Source organism: Dermochelys coriacea, chromosome 8 (assembly GCF_009764565.3).
Source record: "Dermochelys coriacea isolate rDerCor1 chromosome 8, rDerCor1.pri.v4, whole genome shotgun sequence".
NCBI classification, from domain to species: Eukaryota; Metazoa; Chordata; order Testudines; family Dermochelyidae; genus Dermochelys; species Dermochelys coriacea.
In genome coordinates, this window is record NC_050075.1 from 2515168 (window position 1) to 2523392 (window position 8225).

Here is an 8225-nt window from a genome sequence, read left to right on the forward strand (position 1 = left end):
AGCTCGGTGCACCGCACAAGCTGGGTTAGGTTTCTGAGAGACCAGCATCCAGCAGCACCTATTGTGGCAATAGGCTGAGCTGGCCACCTAGGATCTGTCTACACTGCAATTTGATGCCTGCAGCTGGCCTGTGCCAGCAGACTCAGGCTTGAGGGGCTCCTGCTAAGGTGTTGTTTGATTGTAGTGTGGACGCTACGGCTGCACCCTGAGTGCTGAGCCCATAGAGGCAGGAACTGAGGGTGCAGCAGCACACCCTGGGTGCCATTATATACATGGATTACAGTTTTGTTGAATGGCTTTCAGCACCTCCACTATACAAATTGTTTTGGCACCTATTACTGGACCCCTTTGCCCCTGAGCCTCTCACCATTTGGGGCAATTTGGTGCAACACTTCAGGGCCAGAGGCGGATTAAGGTTTCCTGGGGCAAAGCAAGTGAGAGAGAGGGCCCCCTCCCTGCCCCTCCCACCTGTGGGCCTGCCCCCATACTGCCCTGTCTGCCTGCGGAAGGGTCCCAGAGCCCTGGCTGCAGCCCCAGACTGAATGTTTACATCACAATTAAACAGCCGCACTGGCCCTAGGCACTGACTCCGTGGGTGCTCCGGGCTGCACAAGGCACAGTCATAGGCAGCATGTGAGGTGCTGGAAGCTCCCTAGAAGTGTGTGTGTGGGGGGAACGACACCGGTGCCTGGTCCGTGGCCCCATCCCCTGTGCCGCCCCCACAGCCCCACCCCTCCTCGGCTTCCCTCCCGCCCCCCCCCCCCCCGAGGCCCTGCATGTGCACCACCCTCACTCCTCCTGAGGCCCTGCTCCCGCTCTCCCTCTTACCACCCCTGCTCTGCCTCTTCTGCTGAGTACCCCCCCGGCCCGAGGTGCCCCCGCGACCCCCATCCGCTGCTCGCTCCTCTCTGCCCCTTCTCCCAAGGCTCATCCCCCACAAAGAGACCAATGAGAGACATATGAAAGAAGTGTATAAATTTGCTGAAGATAGCCTCCTGCAAAACTGGCAGAGCCCCCCGCCCCAACACCCCTCTCCCTGCCCCCCGCTTCAAAAGCACCTACTGGAAAAAACAAAAGTCAGTGCCTGTGGCTCTAGCCCAGGCCCTGTGAGCCCCAGTCAGCCGGCCGGGGGTGGGGGGGTTTCATCGCCGTGTAGCCATATGCTTATTTAGGTGGCTAAAAATGAGCGGATCTCTTTGGAAAAGTTTGTCCCCCCACCCCACCCCCGGTGGGTATTTCATGGCCCTGAACAGTGGCAGATTAACCAGTGGGCCCATGGGGCCCATGCCCAGGGGCACTGATCAACTGGGGGTGCCCTGGCCACTGGGTTGGGCAAGCCCCTGTGCCTCCCCTACCGGGTCCCCAGCAGAAGGTGGGGAGGGGGCAGGGAAAGCCCCCAGTGCTCCAATCCATCCCTGGCAGAAGCACAGGGGGTGGTGGGGAAGCCTGAGCACTGGGACCCCCCCCACACACACACTGCAGCCCTGGGAGGAAGCCTCATGGCTTGGGGGGCTCTCACTCCCCACTGTGGCCTTGGGCCATGTTGGGGGGGAGGAGAGAGACAGGGTTTCTCTGGTCTTGGGACCACATAAGGTAGCAAATGGGTTGAAGAGCTGCAGTGGGGTGTGTGGAATGGGGGAGACCCTGGGTGGGACCCCAGGGAAGGAGCAGAAAGGGGTGGACCCGTGGGCGAGGCCGCAGGCAGACAGGGCAGAATGGGGGCAGGCCCACAGGTGGGAGGGACAGGGAGGGGGACCTCTCTCTCACTTGCTTTGCCCCAGGAAACCTTAATCCGCCTCTGGCCCTGAAGTGTTGCACCAAATCGCCCCAAACGGTGAGAGGCTCAGGGCCAAAGCCAGCTCACCAGCTTGCCAGCCATGACTAGCCTGGCTGGCAACGGAACACCCGAGGGCTCTACACAACTAGCCACACTGCCCTGGCTGTGTGTCAGGACGCCCCACCAGCATCCGTGACTCCGATACAAACTCACCCCCCGCGTCCCCCAGCCCACTGCAGCCTTCTGATTGGCCCACGGGCTTTGACGCCAATCAGCTGGGACCCATCTCTGCCAAAGTGGCCAGTGGAGATTGGGCAAGGGCACCCGAGACTTGTCCCCCAGCAGTGGGAGAGCAGCCATTGATGGCTAGGGGACTGAGCCGAGGAACGGGAGCAGGAGGCAGCGTGTGAGAGAAACACGGAGGTGCTGGGAGGATGGGACACTAGCGTATGGGCAAGAGGGGGCTGGTGAGCGAAAGTGTGGCAGCTCTCTCACCCCCAGGGGCTAGGACGTGGGAAGTGGATTTCCCGCGCCCTCTCCCCCCACCACAAGCAGCCAGGAGAGACACGGTCATGTGGCCATTTCAATGTTGCCCACTCATGTGCTAAGTGGTAGTTTTTCTTAAAGTCCCAGCTCCTGGAGTCTCGTGAATCAAGAGACTCTCAGCTGCCATTTAAATAAATAAGTTTCTGGCCATCAGGGTTCCAAAGAAAAGCTTGAAAATAGCTCACATTCCCCCCCTCCCCAAAGTGCCCAATAAGTGTTCATTTAAAAACAACATCATATGATTTTTTTTGCCGGGGGGGGGGGCGGAGGGGGCAGGACATGACTGTTGAACACTGGGCTTGGCAAAGCTGGCATTTGAGGTTGAATTTGGAGCCTGAAATGACCATCTAGACCAGGGGTGGCCCACCTTAGCTGAGGAGGAGCCAGAATTTATCAATGAACATTGACAAAGAGTCACAGTAATACATTAGCAGCCCCCCCCCCCCCGACAGCAGCTTTTGCCCACTGGCAGCCCCACTGATCAGCACCTCCCCCTCCCTCCCTCCCTCCCTCCCTCCCCATCAGCATTTTCGTGGTGTGCAGGAGGCTCGGGGGGGGTGGGGAGAGGAGCGAGGGCATGGCAGGCTCAGGGGAGGGCATGGGAAGTGGTGGAGTGGGGGCAGGACCTGCGGCAGAGCCAGGGGTTGAGCAGGGAGCACACACCCCCCCCGGGCACATTGGAAAGCTGGCACCTGTAGCTCCAGCCCCGGAGTCGGTGCTTAGACAAGGAGCCGCAGATTAACTTCTGAAGAGTCGCATGTGGCTCCGGAGCCCCAGGCTGGCTACCCCTGGTCTAGACATTGTGGGTGGCTTCCTGAAAAGGCTTGGAGACTAATACCATTGAGGCTTATTTCTTTATTTGCTGGGGGAAGGCAGGTGGGAACTGTGGGCTCTGACTCATGAGTGGTTGGGATCAGCAGTACGGCAGATGTGACTCTAGGCCTTCAGGCCATGTGTGCTGCACGCCAGTAGCCCACCCATCGCTAACCCAGCTGCCAGGCACCAGTTAACCATCCCCCTGGGTTGCTGCTGCTGTCATATGTAACCCACCGGACAGTCAATGTGTGTTACATACCACCCCCATTGTGTTCATGTTACACAAGGTGTGAGTCCATTACCATTCACAGCTACAGAGCCTTAGCTCAAGCTGTAGAGACTCATGGATTACCTTCATCCTGGCCTCAGTGGTACCTTGTGGCAATGAGTTCCACGGGATAATTGGATTTATTTAATATCCATAAAGTGTTATGATTTAGGATAAGGAATTAAGACAGCTGTTCCCTAATCTGGGCAGCTTTTTGAGGGCACTGGAGAGGGTGTAGATAAACAGGGGATGGCACGGCCTTTTACAAAAGTCATAAGCACCTGAAAGACCTGTATGGCAAGAAGAAATGCAGCTGAGTCATCTTGCAATAACCTGATTAAAAAGGTCCTTTGGAAAAAACCTCTTATCGCCGTGAAAATCTTTACACTCTGGTGCTTGTTTGCCTGATTAACTTTATAATTACTTAATGCAGGGAAATAGCAGTGCAGTAACATTAGTTACGTGCAAAGGGCTGTTTTGACAATTTGAATGCAAATGGCAAGCTGTAAAAAACAAAGACTCATGAAACAACAAAAATCAATGGAACACCAGGAAAGGTATTCGAAAAATACCATGTAATGCTTCTGCCTGCTCTTCCCGGAGCGCAGGCGCTGAGCTCCCACAGTTCCACCGCCTGCTCCCAAAGCCTTTGGAATAATTCATCCATCATTTATAACTATTGGGGGTTTCAGGCCATTACCTTGATCCCCCACTTTCAGGTAAACGTATGCTTTCTTGACGGGTCCAGCAGGCTGGGGAATGTTGTTGTCGTCTAATCACAGCCCTGGTGCTGAGGAAGAGCTACCTTGCTATAGGTGACTTGGTAAAACTGCATGGTCTTTAGATCAAAATGCTCAGGCAAGTGGGTGTCAGCGTGTAGCGCTGTGTTCTGCTTTACCATCACTGTTATGCCCACTACGTTTTAAACACTATAGATCAGCTATAACAACACTGGATATTTATTTTATTTCAACTATCACTCTTATTTATCAGGTGTATTTTTATGCACAGCAGGTGTACCCTAATGGTGTTAAGGACTAAACAGAAAATTGATGGGGTTAGACACCCATTAGCTAATGGATTACTAAGCAAAAAGGACTCTGTTTAACCCCAGTGCACTTAGCCCACGGTTGGGAGGAATGTTAAAGACTACAAGCTAACACTCCATCTTTACTTCATGGACCCAGGGGAAGAGAGCTCAAACTTGAATGCAGCTCTTTTGATAGACACATGAGTGAACATGGCTATCATTATGTAATCACACAGCTTTGGGACTATTTATCATCTACACAGCATGAACACCTAAAGCTGCTTGACCTGCTTTGCTGTGAGGCTGTCATTGCAACTTGATAGGTGTATGGAAGGGGTTAAGCAGAATAAAGTGATAGCAAAGAGAGCAAATGCCCACATTCCACCTACATAGAGAGTATAGTGAGTCCATAGCCAGGAGGACTGATGCGTGAGTGTCTATTATCCAGAATACCGTACACCTTTGTAAATTAACAACATGCCATGTTTTACTAGGATCTTGTTCCAACACAGCCTTTAATCATTTATTTCAGATAGATGTGGCTCATTAGCATTGGAGCAATACAATCACTTTTCCCCCCTCTAAATCCCATGATTTTATTGGTCTATAAACAATTTGATTTGTTGTCAGTGGGAATAGGGAGGATTCCAAATCAGCTATCATATTATCTTACAGGTATCCAGCAGAATGAATAGCAGACAATAAAGTCCAAGCAAGATGCACAAAGGTTATGTGTTTTAAATTCTTTAGCCTTTTACATCATATTTTATGTTTCCTTTCAAATACAAATATACTGCTCTGTCCAGTCTGAGCCAGAGTTTGAAACTAGATTGTCACAAAAGAAACAGAATATAAAAGGTCATCTTTGCAATTCAGGATTTGCCTTCCTAAATGGCAACAAGTCACATTGGCTCTCACTGCCCACCTACACAATAAGGAACAACCTTACGACATTGGCTTTTGAGAATGCACCAATTCAAAAGGCGTCTCCTCTGGATACCAGTTAAGGGCCCAAGTCTGAAAACATGCATAGGCTTAATTTTAACCATGGGAGGAGTTCTACATATTTCTAAGGATGGCTCTGAGGCTTGAAGTTAAGCATGCACAGGTGTGTTTTCAGGATGGAGGCCAATGGGAGAACACCGAAGACCACTAAAATCTGGAGAGGATAAAATTTGGCACTGTGGCTCTATGGACATGTCTACACTACACCCTAAGCCCAGGTCAATGGGACCCTGGCTTGTGGATTTGGTGTGTTCAAGCCTGTACTTGAGCATCCACATTGCATTGTAAATCTGGGTTTACAAATGCTGGACCAGGGTCTCACAGCTGTGTTACCGTGTGTCCGTACTGCACTACGCAGCTCTTCTGACTTGGGTCTGTGGCTTGACATGCACCCACACTGCAAAATGCCCAGGCTTGGACCTGAATCTCAGCAGGATTTAGGCTCTCTCTCAACTCCCCCCTCCTCCCCAACCAGGGTCCTAGGACCAGGGTCCGGAGTGCTTGCTAGCTCAAGTCAGACTGATCTGTGTGTGAACAGAAGTGGGATTAGGGTGCCAAGCCCCACTTACTGTGCAGCGTAGCCATACTCTAAGGATACAGCTACAATGCAGTGAGTCTCAGAGCCTGAGTCACCTGAGTCACACTTGTGCTATAGGGCTGGAGTCTGGGCTCGGAGAGCCTTCAAGGACCACATCTCACATTTAGGATGGGATTTAGGTGCCTAACTCCCTTAGGCACTTTTTAAAATCCCAACTAACCTCTAGGGGTGAAATCTTGGCTTTGTTCCAATCAATGGCAAAACTCCCGCTGAGGTCAGTGGAGCCAGGATTGTAACCTAGGTCACCTAAGCAGCGAATGGAGCAACACAAAGAATACACTGCTAGTCAATGGAAAGAGAATTGTAGTGCTGGCAATGAAGCCAAACTAAAGTTACAGAACCCACAACTGAATCCAAGGAACATATCGAATACAACTTCAGCTACATCCTCTGGGTGTGAGAGAGTTTAAAATACTTATCTAAGCATATGTCCAACATAGCAACCAGTTTGTTTGCTCTTGGACAATAATTTTACTGAGCTTCAAGATCACCAGGGTATTTATTTAATTCAGATTCTTTATTGTTCTTCTGACATATTGCTGGAGTTAATTTACAGCAGATGCCAATTGTAATAGTAGTTGCCTACTCAGTAGTGGTTCCCATTTGGCAAACTCACTACATGGAAAGCAGCATGAGAGCGCAGAAGGGGGTTTCTCTCTCTACTATCATCTTCCCCTGCGATAGACAATCTTGTCCACTACATCAGCACATGCTTGGCTGAGCAGTGCAAAGGAGCTGACAGCAGCTTTGAAAAAAAGTCTCTCTGTTTTCACCATCACAACTCCTTCAGCGTGGTCTCTTCAGGTCTAGATAGACACACTTCACGTGGGTCGTATGAGAGATCCTCAAGTTCCTGTCCATTTCTATCACCATATTAAATGGAAACAAGATGCTGCACACATCAGACTTCTGCAGCGCAGCCAAGCTGCATTATCTAAAAGTTTCATGATGTGATGAATTTAAAGGTATGGGATTTTTTTTTTGGTAGCGTGGTCTGTTGGTGAACCCTTGAAATTCACCTTACACTCTCTCTCTCTCTCTCTCTCTCTCTCTTTTTACCTCTCAAGAGCTGTCGCCAACAGATCCATTTTCATGCTGAAAAAAAATCAGTAATTTATGCAAATTAGAAAACTGATTAGCATAAAACTTCTACTTGTAAGAGTGGGGTTACTGAAGTGGGTTGATAGGTAAAATGATCTCCTTAGTGATAATTAACTTTGATCTCTTAAATAACAGTTAACTTTAATAAAAGAGAGAACAAATGACATTTGCATCATGGCAACTGTAAGAAGGCAGAACATCAACTTTAGTTGCAGACTACTTGATAAGCCCTGTTCTCAAAATGAATATACTAATTTAAAAGCAAAAATGACAAGATTTGTAAAGGACTGTTAGGCTTGTTCTTACAGCGTGTGCAAATTCCCATGCACTGAGATGAGAAATTGCATATATTGATGGGAATGAATGTATACATACATGAGACTGATATGTATTTATCTACAACAAAATAATAAAAAATACTGTAATTGACTTTTCTATAAGCCCTAACCACATGCCTGGGATGTAGGTAAATATTATCCCTATATGAATGTAACTGGGAAATGGACACAAAGCAGTTAAGAGACTTATCCAAGGTTACAGGATGATTAGTGTCAGAGCCAGAATGGCTGGCTCCTATCCTGTGGGCTAAACTCCCAATGCTGTTCCTTCTCATTACTGAAGGTAACCAGAGCCTCCAAGCTAAATACAAGGTGGAACAGATTGTTAAGCATAAGGGGTTCACACATGTAGGAGACCACTTAAAAAGAAGCGGGAAATGAACATGAAGTGGGCAACTATCATCTTTGCAGGCATAGGACAATGGAGGGAAAGTAGACAGCTGGGTGTGTTGCAAATGGTTGTAAAAGGGCCATAAAACCAGTGTCTCTGCTAAGTCCATGGTTCAGCAGAGTGATGAATTTGAGTTCCTAGGCTCTTCGTTTGAAGGTATTGTGCAGGTTTTCTTGGAGGCTGAATAGTGAGAGGTCAGCTATGGCATGATCCCTCTGTGAAAAGTGTTTGCCCACAGCTGATAGGGTGTTTTATCTTTTATCCCTTAGAGGCAGCTTGGTGGTTTATTATAGGTGGGCTATTAGCTTATTAGTCAGGCGGCCTGACACATCCCCATTATAAGACCCTGTTTTCA